This window comes from Hemitrygon akajei, chromosome 7 (assembly GCF_048418815.1).
Source record: "Hemitrygon akajei chromosome 7, sHemAka1.3, whole genome shotgun sequence".
Lineage (NCBI taxonomy): Eukaryota > Metazoa > Chordata > Chondrichthyes > Myliobatiformes > Dasyatidae > Hemitrygon > Hemitrygon akajei.
Genome location: NC_133130.1, coordinates 88,407,251 through 88,420,964, shown reverse-complemented (window position 1 = coordinate 88,420,964; position 13,714 = coordinate 88,407,251). Strand labels below are relative to the sequence as shown.

The 13,714-nt window shown below is 44.2% G+C and overlaps 1 long non-coding RNA gene across 2 annotated transcripts in view; it reads left to right on the top strand.

Moving 5' to 3' along the window:
• The window catches only part of LOC140730649 (uncharacterized), a 36,861-nt gene that overhangs the window by 19,697 nt on the left and 3,450 nt on the right, over window positions 1-13,714 (top strand). For both annotated transcript variants that reach the window (XR_012099649.1, XR_012099650.1), the window contains 3 exons: window positions 631-695; window positions 1,210-1,354; window positions 13,572-13,633. This is a non-coding gene — a long non-coding RNA (uncharacterized lncRNA). The remainder of the gene's footprint in view (window positions 1-630; window positions 696-1,209; window positions 1,355-13,571; window positions 13,634-13,714) is intronic.

Genomic DNA, 13,714 nt, shown 5'->3' with positions numbered 1-13,714 from the left:
CGCCCCCTTGTGTTAGCCATTTCAGCCCTGGGAAAAAGCCTCTGGCTATCCACACAATCAATGCCCCTCATTCTGACAGGCTGCATCACTGTCTGGTATGAGGACTTACAGATATGCGCTACCGCACAGGACTGGAAGATGCTGCAGAGGGTTGTAAATTTAGTCAGCACCATCTTAAGTACTAGCCTACTAAGTACCCAGGACATCTTCAAGGAGTGGTGTCTCAGAAAGGCAGAGTCCATTATTAAGGGCCCCCAGCACCCAGGGCATGCCCTTTTCTCACTGGTTACCATCAGGTAGAAGGTACAGAAGCCTGAAGGCACACACTCAGCAATTCAGGAACAGCTTCTTCCCCTCTGCCATCTGATTCCTAAATGGACATTGAACCCTTGAACACTGCCTCACCTTTTTAATATATATTATTTCTGATTTTTGCATGATTTTAATTTATTCAATGTATGTATACTGTAATTGATTTATATATTTATTTATTATTACTATTCTTTTATTTTTTTCTTCTATACTATGTATTTCATTGAACTGCTGCTGCTAAGTTAACAAATGTCATGACACATGCCGGTGATAATAAACCTGATTCTGATTCTTATTCATCTTACACACCTTTATCAGGTCACCGCTCATCCTCTGTTGCTCCAAGGAGAAAAGGCCAAGTACACCCAACCTATTCTCATAAGGTAAGCCCTCCAATCCAGGCAGCATCTTTGTTAATCTCCTCTGCACTCTCTCTATAGTATCCACATCCTCCCTGTAGTGAGGTGGCCAGAACTGAATACAGTACTTCAAGTGGGGTCTGACCAAGGTCTTATATAGCTGTAACATTACCTCACCGCTCTTGAACTCCATCCCACGGTTGATGAATGTCAACACATCATATGCCATCTTAACAACACTGTCAACCTGCACAGCAGCTTTGAGTGTCCTATGGACACAGACCCCAAGATCTCTCAAATCCTCGACACTGCCAAGAGTCTTACCATTTATATTATATTCTGTCTTCAATTTGGACCTACCAAACTGAACCACTTCACATTTATCTGGGTTGAAGTCTATCTGCCACTTCTCAGCCCAGTTCTGCATTGTATTGATGTCCAACTGTAACCTCTGACAACCCTCCAGACTATCCACAACACCACAAACCTTTGTGTCATCAGCAAACTTACTAACCTACCTTTCTACTTCTTCATCCAGGTCATTTATAAATATCACAAAGAGGAGGGGTTCCAGAACAGATCCCTGTGGAACACCACTGGCCACCGACCTCCATGCAGAATACGAACCATCTACAATCACTTTGCCTTCTGTGGGCAAGCCAATTCTGGATCCACAAAGCAAGGTCTCATTGGATCCCACACCTCCTTACTTTTTGAAGGAGTCTTGCATGTAGTACCTTATCAAATGCCTTACTGAAATCCATATACACTACATCCACCGCTCTACCTTCATCAATGTGTTTTGTTGATAGTAGGGGATAAAATTGGTCTTCTTGGATCAGAGTGGTCGGCTATGTATGGAACCAAAAGAAATGGGAGAGATATTAAATGGGTTTTTTGCATCTGTATTTACTAAGGAAACTGGAATGGAGTCTATGGAAACAAGGCAAACAAGTAGAGAGGTCATGGAACTTTTCAGATTAAAGAGGAGGAGGTGCTTGCTATTTTGAGGCAAATCAGAGTAGATAAATCACCAGGACCTGACAGTGTATTCCCTCGGACCTTGAAGGAGACTAGTGTTGAAATTGAAGGGGCCCTGGCAGAAATATTTAAAATGTTGATATCCACGGGTCAGGTGCCGGAGGATTGGAGGATAGCTCATGTAGTTCTGTTGTTTAAAATAGGCTCAAAAAGTAAGCCGGGAAATTATAGGCCGGTAAGTTTGACATCGGTAGTAGGTAAATTATTGGAAGGAATATTAAGAGATAGGATCTACAAGTATTTAGATAGACAGGGACTTATTAGAAAAAGTCAGCATGGCTTTGTGCGTGGTAGGTCACGTTTAACCATTCTGTTGGAGTTTTTTGAGTAAGTTACCAGAAAAGTGGATGTATACATGGACTTCAGTAAGGCCTTTGACAAGGTCCTGCATGGGAGGTTAGTTAGGAAGATTCAGTCGCTAGGTATACATGGAGAGGTAGTAAATTGGATTAGACATTGGCTCAATGGAAGAAGCCAGAGAGTGGTAGTGGAGGATTGCTACTCTGAGTGGAGGCCTGTGACTAGTGATGTGCCACAGGGATCAGTGCTGGGTCCATTGTTATTTGTCATCACTATCAATGATCTGGATGATAATGTGGCAAATTGGATCAGCAAATTTGCTGATGATACAAAGATTGGAGGTGTAGTGAATAGTGAGGAAGGTTTTCAAAGCTTGCAGAGGGATTGGACCAGTTGGAGGAATGAGCTGAAAAAAGGCAGTTGGAGTTTAATACAGACAAGTGTTGAAGTATTGTACTTTGGAAGGACAAACCAAGGTAAAACATACAAGGTAAATGGTAGGACACTGAGGAGTGCAGTAGAACAGAGGGATCTGGGAGTACAGATATATAATTCCCTTAAAGTGGCGTCACAAGTAGATAGGGTCATAAAGAGAGCTTTTGGTACATTGGCCTTTATAAATCAAAGTATTGAGTATAAGAGTTGGAATGTAATGGTGAGGTTGTATAAGACATTGGTGAGACTGAATTTGGAGTATTGTGTGCAATTTTGGTCACCTAATTACAGGAAGGATATTAATAAGGTTGAAAGAGTGCAGAGAAGCTTTACAAGGATGTTGCTGGGACTTGGGAAACTGAGTTACAGAGAAAGTTTGAATAGGTTAGGACTTTATTCCCTGGAGCAAAGGAGAATGAGGGGTGATTTGATAGAGGTGTATAAAATTATGATGGATATAGGAAGAGTAAATGCAAGCAGGCTTTTTCCACTGAGGCCAGGGGAGAAAAAAAACAGAGGACATGGGTTAAGGGTGAAGGGGGAAAAGTTTAAAGGGAACATTAGGGGGGGCTTCTTCACGCAGAGAGTGGTGGGAGTGTGGAATGAGCTGCCAGATGAAGTGGTGAATGCACGTTCCCACCAACCGGAGGGGTGTGGTGGTCAACACAACAGGGACCATGTTCCCCTTGTCCTCACCTACCACCCCACCAGCCTTCAGATCCAGCATGTTATCCTCCGCAACTTCTGCCACCTTCAACAGGACCGCACCACTAAGGACATCTTTCCCTCTCTACCCCTCTCTGCTTTTCGCAGGGATCGTTCCCTCCGCATCTGCCTGGTCCACACGCCCCTCCCTACAAATCTCCCACCTGGTACTTATCCCTGTAAGCGCAAGTGCTACACCTGTCCCTACACCTCCTCTCTTACCACCATTCAGGGCCCCAAACAGTCCTACCAGGTGAGGCAACAGTTCACTTGTGAGCCTGTTGGGGTAATCTATTGCATCCGGTGCTCCCGGTGCAGCCTCCTCTACATCGGCGAGACCCGATGCATATTGGGGGACTACTTCGTCGAGCACCCCCACTCCATCCGCAACAACAGACAGGATCTCCCGGTTGCCACCCACTTCAACTCTGCTTCACATTCCCATTCAGATATGTCCATACATGGCCTCCTCTACTGCCATGATGAGGCCAAACTCAGGTTGGAGGAGCAAGGCCTCATATACCGTCTGGGTAGTCTCCAGCCTCTTGGCATGAACATCAAATTCTCCAACTTCCAGTAATTCCCTCCCTCTCCCTTCCCCCCTCCCACTTTCACTCTGCCTCCTCTTCTAGCTGCCAATCACCTCTCTCTTGATTCTGCCTTCTTCTACTACCCATAGTGCTTTCCCCTTAGATTCCTTCTTCACCTCTCCTGCCTATCCCCTCCCTGCTTCCCCTCCCCACCCCTTGATCTTTCCTCTGATTGGTTTTCCACCCTCCCCCCCACCTTCTTTATGGGGCCCCTGCCCCCTCCTTCTTCAGTCCTGACGAAGGGTCTCGGCCCGAAACGTTGACTGCTCCTTTCAACGGATGCTGCTCGACCTGCTGAGTTCCTCCAGCTTGTTTGTAAGCTTTACAAGGATGTTGTCGGGACTTGAGAAACTGAGGTACAGAGAAAGGTTGAATAGGTTAGGATTTTATTCCCTGGAGCGTAGGAGAATGAGGGGAAATTTGATAGAGGTATATAAAATTATGATGGGTATAGATAGAGTGAATGCAAGCAGGCTTTTTCCACTGAGGCTAGAGGAGAAAAAAAACCAGAGGACATGGGTTAAGGGTGAAGGGGGAAAAGTTTAAAGGGAACATTGGGGGGTTCTTCTTCACACAGAGAGTGGTGAGCGTGTGGAATGAGCTGCCAGATGAAGTGGTAAATGCAGGCTCACTTTTAACTTTTAAGAAAAACTTGGACAGGTACATGGATGAGAGGTGTATGGAGGGATATGGTCCAGGTGCAGGTTGGTGGGACTAGGCAGAAAAATGGTAGGGCCAAAAGGCCTGTTTCTGTGCTGTAATGTTCTATGGTTCTATGAATTCCCACAACCTACAGGAGGAGCATTCCACCGCCACATCTGCCATCCTGCCTGCACTGTACAATTGGCAACCAAGACCAAATCAGCAATAAGGGGAAAAAACTAACCCTTTTCACCGAGCATCTATGCTGACCACTTTGTCGAGCATCTACGCTCTGTCCGCCAGAACATGCGGGATCTCCCAGTGGCCACTCATTTTAATTACACTTCCCAGTCCCATTCTGACATGTCCATCCATGGCCTCCTCTAAAGTCATGATGAGGCCACACTTAGGTTGGAGAAACAACAACTTATATTTCATTTGGGTAGCCTCCAACCTGATGGCATGAACATTGATTTCTCAAACTTCCGGTAATGCCCCCCAAACTGCCCCCCCCCCTCCGCTCACCTTCTCCGTTTCTCATACCCTTTTCCCTCTCTCACCTCATCTCCTTGCCCACTCATTGCCTCTCTCTGGTGCTCCTTTCTCCTTTTTCTTTCTTCCATGGCCTTCTGTCTTTTTCATCTATCAACTTCCCAGCTCTTTACTTGATCCCTCCCCCTCCAGGTTTCACCTATCTTCTCCCTCCCTTCCCCTCACATTTTAAATATACTCCTCAGCCTTTTTCCTCCAGACCTGCTAAAGGGTTTCAGCCCGAAAGGTCGACTGTTCTTTTGTCCATAGATGCTACCTGGCCTGCTGAGTTCCTCCAGCATTTTGTTTGTATTGTTCAGATTTCCAGCACCTGCAGATTTTCTCTTGTTTGTGATTTGAACCCTTCTAACCTGTTTCTTTGGCCTCAGCCTCTTCTCGTCAAAGCCTCTTGAGACAAAACCTGACACTCCTACCCCCAACAATGGCCGGCACGACAATGGCTGCCCCACTTGTCCCTTCTGTATTTTTATTTAACCCTGTCACACTGCTCTGCAGACGTGATACTATCCCTGATTAGCAATGCCACTCCCCCACCTCTTTTCCCTCTCTCCTTTCTTTTTTGAAACATCTAAAGCCTGGCACACACAGCAGCCATTCCTGCCCCTGAGACATCCAAATCCCTATAATGGCCACAACATCATAGTTCTACTTATTGATCCACACTCTGCTCCTGCTGCTGATTGGGCCTCTGGAATGTCCAAACGCCTGTGAAACTCTCCTTTTATGCAAGCTTTGCCATCCTGCGGATAACCTCATGGCACAATGTGGAATTTGTGATGATTTATCTGCAGGTTTTAGAACCAGTTTATTTACACTGTTTTTATTGAAGAAATTCACTATGTTGAGTTCCAGTGCAGCAAAAGGTGTGAAGTGCAAAAGAACTGCTAGTTCATTTAAAGCAGAATGGCTTAATCTAACAGTAGAAACTGCTACTCCGAAAGCTCATGAGGTCAGGAATGTGCAGCTATGAGAAATATTCATGTACAGTACCTGTATGTATTGTCACAATGCAAAAGTTCGTGGACAATTTGCAAGTGAGAAGAAGTGGAGTGATATTTGGAAACTTGACTTTTTAAAGCACAATTTAGCAAGCAAATCACATATGGATGGTGTGCAAAAGCTCCAGTGAAAAAATCCTTCATTACCCGCTACGGGCCTACTACGTGTGTTTTGTAAGAGTGCAGATGAACGAGAGTGAAAACAATCAAACCCAGAGGAGATCAAAGTTCTAACTGTTTTGCCAGTTAAAAAAATTAACACCCCTATATATAAAATTCAATGCACACACGTTATTGCAACAGGGCAAAAAATTGCACAGCCTAAGACTGGTCATTTCAAATTAGAGGGAACATTGACACACAGCGTTTAAATGCTACTTTAGAAAGTTTTTTGTAGCAGCAACTGAGTACATTGCAAGGACAAGCATGAGTTATTATTAACTTAAAGTAACATAAATTATACATTAATTGCATAAGTGCAAAATAAACATTGCAACACTAGTGCAAGATTTACAGAGAGAAAGATATATAATCCATTAAAACTATGCCCTCTTTCTATCTAACTGTCCCCAGTGCATCTTCCCAGCAGTCTATTAACGAATTCCTTGGTAAATTTGATCACCTCCATTGTTTACCTTGAGCTTCTGCTTGAAGGAATGCTCTTTCAGCTTCACTAATCACACATCACAATGGAACTGTTCAAACCTGGTATTGCTCTGGTAAATCTGCATTATTTTCCAAGGTGACATCCATCGGCTCTACTAGCATCTCGTTTCTGCGTGCTCTTCAGAACGGTTTACTTTATATTTTCTTTCCATGTTCGCTTTCCAAAATGCACCATTTGATATTATTATGTCATCTCGAAACTCTGAAAAAAACTGCTTTTTACTTAAGTGTAGGTTATTGACATATATTGGAAAGTTCTCAAGCAGTGAGGGGATGGATTCACATTTGTTTATCTCGTGTACATTGAACAATACAGTTAAATGCATCATTTGCTTTAACAACTAACACACCCAAGGATGTGCTGTAGACTTCCTGCAAGTGTCACCACACATTTCAGCAACAGTGTAGAATGGCCACAATGCCTGGCAGAACACTGAACACAACAGAACATAGCAGCAACAAAACAACAACAGCAAAACAACCTCATGTTCTTCCTCCCCACTCATATACATATGTTGGTGTTCTTCAGCCTCCAGTGCACCTGGATTCAGATGTAGATTCAGAAGCAGACACACAGACAATCGGCTTTCAACAACCCCAATGGACTCTCAGGGATTTGTCGACCTGGGATTTTGCCTCCTCTAATCAGAAAGTGGCAATGGGGACTTAGAGCAAAAGGAACAACATTGTGTATTTCCCTACTGTATGGTAAAGGACCATACGCTGTTACAAAACAAACAAAACTGCAGATTCTGGAAATCTGAAGCACAATCAGAAAATGATGCAGCTGTTCAGCCGGTCAGGCAGCATCTGTGGAGAGTGAAAAGCTGAATTAATATTTCAGGTTGATGATCCACATCTCAGTTTCTATCCACACATGCTGCCTGACAATAACAATGTACTTACCCTCTCAGCCAATTTTGTACACACAATTTTGGTGTACCATTAATCCCGTTGTCATAAATTTTGCCAACAAACTTGCAAGCTTCTGTAATCCTTTGATTCAACTTGCCTGTCCTCCCATCTTCCATCCTCTATAAACTTGAGAGGATCAAAAATCTTAGTGGCCATTTTCTGAAATGTAGTATTGTCTCATTCATCAAATATCCCAGCATTCAGTTATCTCTTAGCGTTTCCTTGCACTACGCTAAAGCTCATCTCTCTGCTTAATTCTCACCAAGTCCCTCGACTTGTGTTTGAACATACTTTGGCCTGGTGTCAATTCTTCTCTGATCACGTTTCACTCTAAGCTGTTTGCTCATGTAGAACAGGTCTTCTAACTGTTTGTGGTGGTGGTGTTGATATTCTGGAAGGCAATTTGGAAGGAGGAGGTTTGAAATACAAAACTGAAAGAGGATATCGGCGTGAATTGACAAATCATAAGGATCATCACGCACAAATGAGAGAGTGAGAGACAGAAAGAGAATGAGGGAAATTTGGGAAAATGCAAAGTGCAATGTGGGATGTAGTTGGTTCAGGTAATTTAAACTAGACATAGGATTCATTATGCCAAGATACACCAGAAATCACAATACAGTATAAGAAAGTTATCCAGACTGAAGTTTTGTATTGCATTAAATTTCCTAATTAAATATGCAGCTTCTATTTGTCATGTGAGAATACTTGGTGTACTTGAGGGTCGTCCTTTGCAAAGGACAAATATTATTAGAATGTTTTAATCCTTCCTCCTCTGAAAATATTATGAGATGACAAAACATGCAAAATTACAATGTGAAAGGTACCAATGGAACCGTGATAATCAGCTAAAATTAATTTCCTAACACAGGAAAACAAATATTACTGGTGTGAGCTTCTGACATTGAAAGTCAGCTGAATTTGTGCTGGGAAAATTCTCAAGAGGCAGGCAGGTTTGAGTGATGAAAATATTTCTGGTCATCACATTAAGCCTTTGGGGTACATTGCCCTTCTTTTGGTATCACTTTGAGAATAACATTCCACTTAGCTTAGTCTCATCGTGATTGCAGTCCGAGAGTGACTTATAAACCAACTACATAGAGCATTACAAGGAAGAACATAGCATTTGTTGTGGTATGTTGTAAAAATTAAAGGCTTTATCTTGCAATATAGAACTGCTAGTGATGTAGAAAAATTAAGGAGCAAATACAGTGGATTCCAGTTAATTAGAATACATCAGGATCAGTACATTTTGGCCGCATTAAGTGGCTACACCAATTAGCTTAAGTATCATGGAAAGAGTTCAAAAAATATACTAAATACCATTTCACTGAGTAACAATTTATGCATTTAAATGAAATGCAGAACAATTTAGAACACAAACAATACCTCTACAGTACTGTGAAACTGTATTAGTTCCTAATAGTTATTGATGGAGGAATTCATCCAGTATTTGCTGCCGTATTTGCAGTATTTGCTGACTATAAATAAACAAAAACAGCACAGACACCTAAAGATAATGGACTGGCTTCATACAATACCTTCAATGATTGCCTCCTCAAAATCTTCACTTTCAATGTAACATTCAAGATGATTGTCGATACCTTCAAATTCTTCATAGTTCCCAACTTGTTGAAGGAGCAAAATTATTTTATTTTCACTTCTGGCCGTTTCTGGCATCCCCAACCTGACTGCTTGAAACTGCAGTGAGCAAAATAGTTCTGAATTGTCTTACAGCTTATTTCTTGCCAACTATCAGTGACAAAAATTACTGCTTCTGACACTCATATCCATACAACACACACAACACAAACACATTCAGCTGAGACTATCTCAGAAGTGTTTGCTCTAAGTACAGTGCGATGTCTAAAGCCAATACAGTGCATGTGACTGACTCTAGTTAGAAACTGTTTGACCACAGTCCCCTGTCCCAATTTGGTGGTGAGCAACAGCTTTAATAACAAGCTGCAAAATAACAAGCCGCAAGGGACCATGAAACAAGAGGGAACAGATACTTAATACAGCAAGGCAACAAGGTAGCTGAAGGCTAGGAGCAACTGGTTGAGGCTGGCTGGTTTGATGGGTGACAGAGGCTGTGCATGAGAGCTGTGTTTAAATAGGCGGCAGGTGATGAGTTGAAAACGAGTGGCAGGAGACTCCTGTTAGCTGGATGGAGAATTGGAGATGCCTGCCTGTGCAGACCTGACAGGACCTCCTCCTATGGCCAACACCCGACAGGCCAGGGTGATCTGGGTAGATCCGATAGAACTCCGTGATGAGTGGTAGATCCTGTCATGATCACCATGGCCCCATCAGAAAGTGGCAAACAAATGATGAAATCTATTGTGATGTGCGACCACTGGAGTCAGGGGACTGGTGGGGACTGCAGCAGCCTAGAAGAGCACTGGTTGGAGGAATTGGACTGGGCATATTGAGAGCAGGTAGCAACAAACTGATGTACATCTGCAATCATCATGAGCCACCAGAACCAGCGTTACAGAAAAACCAGAGTCCGTCGTGTGCTTGGATGGCCAGAGAGTGCTGAGGATTGGTCCCATTGGAGTGCCTCAGACAGCACAGTTGTCTGGTGTGTTGGCAGGCCTATGCTGTAGGGTCTGGTGGAATTGTTTCTCAAGATGTCAGATGATTGGGACGAGGATTAGGGAGGATGATACGATAGGCTGAAGGTCGATTTCCATTTCAGCTGGGTTGAACTGTCAGGGCGGGACATCAGGCCTAGTGTTCTTGGAGGACGTGGTGAAGTTGAAATGCTCAGAGAAGGGCCCAGCAAGCCTAATGTGGGTTGAGTTGTTCAGTCTGTTGTATGGATATGAAGTTCTGCTGGTCAGTCCAGATCAAGAAGGGCTCAGTGCTTCCCATCAACCAATGTCTCCATTTCTTCAAAACCCATTTGATGGTGACGAGTAGCTCCCTATCTCCTACTCCATAATAGCAGTTTGTAGAGTTGAACAAGCAGGAGAAGAAAGTACAAGGGTGTGTCTTCCTGTTTGGTCCTCACTGGAAGAGGGTGATACTGGTGCCCATGTCCGATGCATCCACCTCCATCACAAAAGGCCTGGAGGGATTTGGATGGTAGAGAATAGGAAAAGTGGTGAAGCATGGTCCGCAGCTGCAGACCAGGTTATTCATGGGATAGGTGACTTGATGAGGAGGTGACAGGTGTGGCGATTGCCTGTAGTTCCTGATAAAATGGTGGTAGAAGTTGGAGAAGCTCAATAAGTGTTATAACTGGTTGAGGGAGCACAGTCAGAGCTATTCAACGATAGTGTACACTTTCTCTGGATCCATGGTAATGCTTTGGGGTGAAAGGATATAATCCAGGAAGGAAGTGACTGGGACGTGGAATTGGCATTTCTCTAACTTGCAGTAGAGTTGGTTTTCGAGACAGTGTTGAAGGACTGAACAGATATGACAGACGAGGTCTTGGGGGTCTTTGGAGAAGATGAGAGTCAAGGTAGATGACACGTACCTGTGAAGCATGTCTTGAAGGATCTGGTTGACGATGGCTTGGAAAACAGATAGACAGATGGAAAGTCTGAAAGGTGTCACCAAGTGTTCGTAGTGGCCAGTGGGTGTTATGAAACCCATTTTCCACAGATCCCCCTGGTGAATGCAGATCAGAAGTAAGAAAGAATAAAAAATAAGTTACCTCAAATAGTCTAACAGGAGGGGGTTATCACTATCTCCTGCTATTGATTGACTCATTATGCAGCCTAATGGCCAAGAGTAAGAATGACCTCATATAGCGCTCTTCAGAGCAGCACAGTTGTCTCAGTCTATCACTAAATGTACTCCTCTGTTCAGCCAAGGTGACATGCAGAGAGTGAGAAACATTGTCCAGAATTGCCAGGATTTTCTGGATGGTACTTTGTTCTACCACAGTCTCTAGTGGGTCCGGTTTGACTCCTATAACAGAGTCAGACTTTCTAATCAGTTTATTGAGCCTGTTAGCATCACCCATGTTGATGCCATTGCCCCAGCACACCACCACGTAGAAGGTTGTGCAGGTGACAACAGACTAGTAGAACATGTGAAGGAGAGGCCTGCATACTCCAAAGGACCTCAGTCTCCTCAGGAAGTAGAGGCAACTCTGGCTCTTCTTGTACATTTAGGAGTACATTTAGTGATAGCCTCTGTATCAGTGCTCCACTTAAATCTGTCATCCAGGTGCACTCCCAGGTACCTGTAGGTCCTCACCATCAACAGTAACAGGGAGCAGTGCAGACTTAGTTTTCCTAAAGTCCATCACCATCTTCTTTGTCTTACTGATGTTGAGCTGTAAAGCTTTCACCATTTGACAAAGACCTCCACCAGGGCCCTGTATTCATCCTCCCGTCCTCCCTTTATACACCCAACTACTGCTGAGTCATCAGAGAATTTCTGCAGATGGCATGACTCAGTGTTATATCTGAAGTCCGAGGTGTACAGAGTAAACAGGAGGGGAGACAATACAGCCCCCTGTGGGGCCCCAGTGCTGCTTATAGCCATGTCTGACACACGGCTCTGAAGCTGCACAAACTGTGGTCTGACATTCAGGTAGTCCATTATCCAGGATACAATGGAAGTGCCAACCTACATAGAACGGGAGCTTTTCCCTCAGCAATGAGGGCTGTATGGTATTGAAGGCACTTGAGAAATCAGAAAAAGTTATCGTCACGGTGCTGCCCTGCTCATGCAACTGGGAGTAGGATCTGTTCAGCAGATAGATGACACATGTTTGACTCCAATGTGCTCCTGGTTGGCAAACTGCAGGGGATCGAGGGCTGATCTGACTAGAGATCAGAGGTGAGCCAGGACCAGTCTCTCCAGGATCTTCATGATTGTGAGGTCAGGACTATTGGGTGATAGCCATTCTAGACTTTTGGTTGGCCCATCTTGGGTACTAGGACCACGCATGATGCTTTCCACACAATTGGGACCCTTTCTAGTCTGAGGCTCAAATTGAAAGTTCTTTGAACTCCACACAATTACTCAGCTCACTCCTTCAGGAGCTTGCAGGCTCACTCCATCCGGTCCCAATACTTTGCCATGTCTGAATTTCGTCAGAGCCCTACTCACCTGCTCAGTTGTGAAGGTGAGTCCATGATGACTGGGGAGTTGGTTGAAGATAGAGGCCAGAGGTTTGGGACGATAGCTGTTAGTATGTGGAGGTGTGGATGGTAGGTGCAGGGCAAGGAGGGGATGTAGACAGTGGTAGCCTGTGTTGTTCATCCACGTGTTGAACTGGATGGGGGAGGAGGGAGCAGGGGAGGCATTGGTGCTGAGGGAGCATTCGGTGCCTCAACACCTGGACTATTGTGCTGAAGGGGGTGTGAACAGGAGGGTAATTGTTGAATCTATTAAAGGATTAAGGATTGTTTTAACTCTTTATCCCATTCACGGCTGCATCCTGAGGCCCTACAGCTAGGCCGATTGAACCCAGTGATATTGTTCATGCCTCTCCACTCTTCCCATGTGCTACTCTGCCTAAATGTTCTCCAGCTCTCTCCTGTATTCCTCTTTAGCCACCTTGATCTTCTCCTTTAGCTCCCACTGCACATGTTTCAATTCCTCACTGGCTCCTGCTCTAAAGGCTCTCTTTTTGTGATTGAGAAGCGCCTTCAGATCACTGGTGACCCATGGTTTATTGTTAGGGAAGCGGAAGCAGTCCTTGATGGTATTACAGTGTCCACACAGAAGCTGATGTAGCCAGTGATGCAATCAGTAGGTCCATTAGTGTCCTCTTCATATGGTTCACAATGCACATTCCAGTCAGTAATCTCAAAGTAGCCCCTCAAGGCCTTGATAGTAATTTCTTTACTCTCTTGGTGGTAGCTAGCTGTTGCTGTACTTTGGGTTTATACAAGGACATGAGGTGAACCAGATTGTGATCTGATCTTCCACATGGGGGTAGAGCTGTGGGGCTGTATGCATCTTTAACATGACTCGCAATGGAGCTTTTTTTGTCACCACTAGGTCATAAAGCAAGTCCTACCCTGTTCTGTGTGCTGGCCATCAAATGCTATTGTTTGATTTGGTATTGTGATCTATTCCAGGATATTCAAACTTCGATGTATACCACCAAGTGAGTGATCAAAGACCAAGGAATTAAGCAAAAGTGAGCATACAGAATGTCAAGGTTTCTGCTAAGGCAATTGCTTTTGAAGTGGGAAACACCGGCTCACTTGTTTTAATGTTT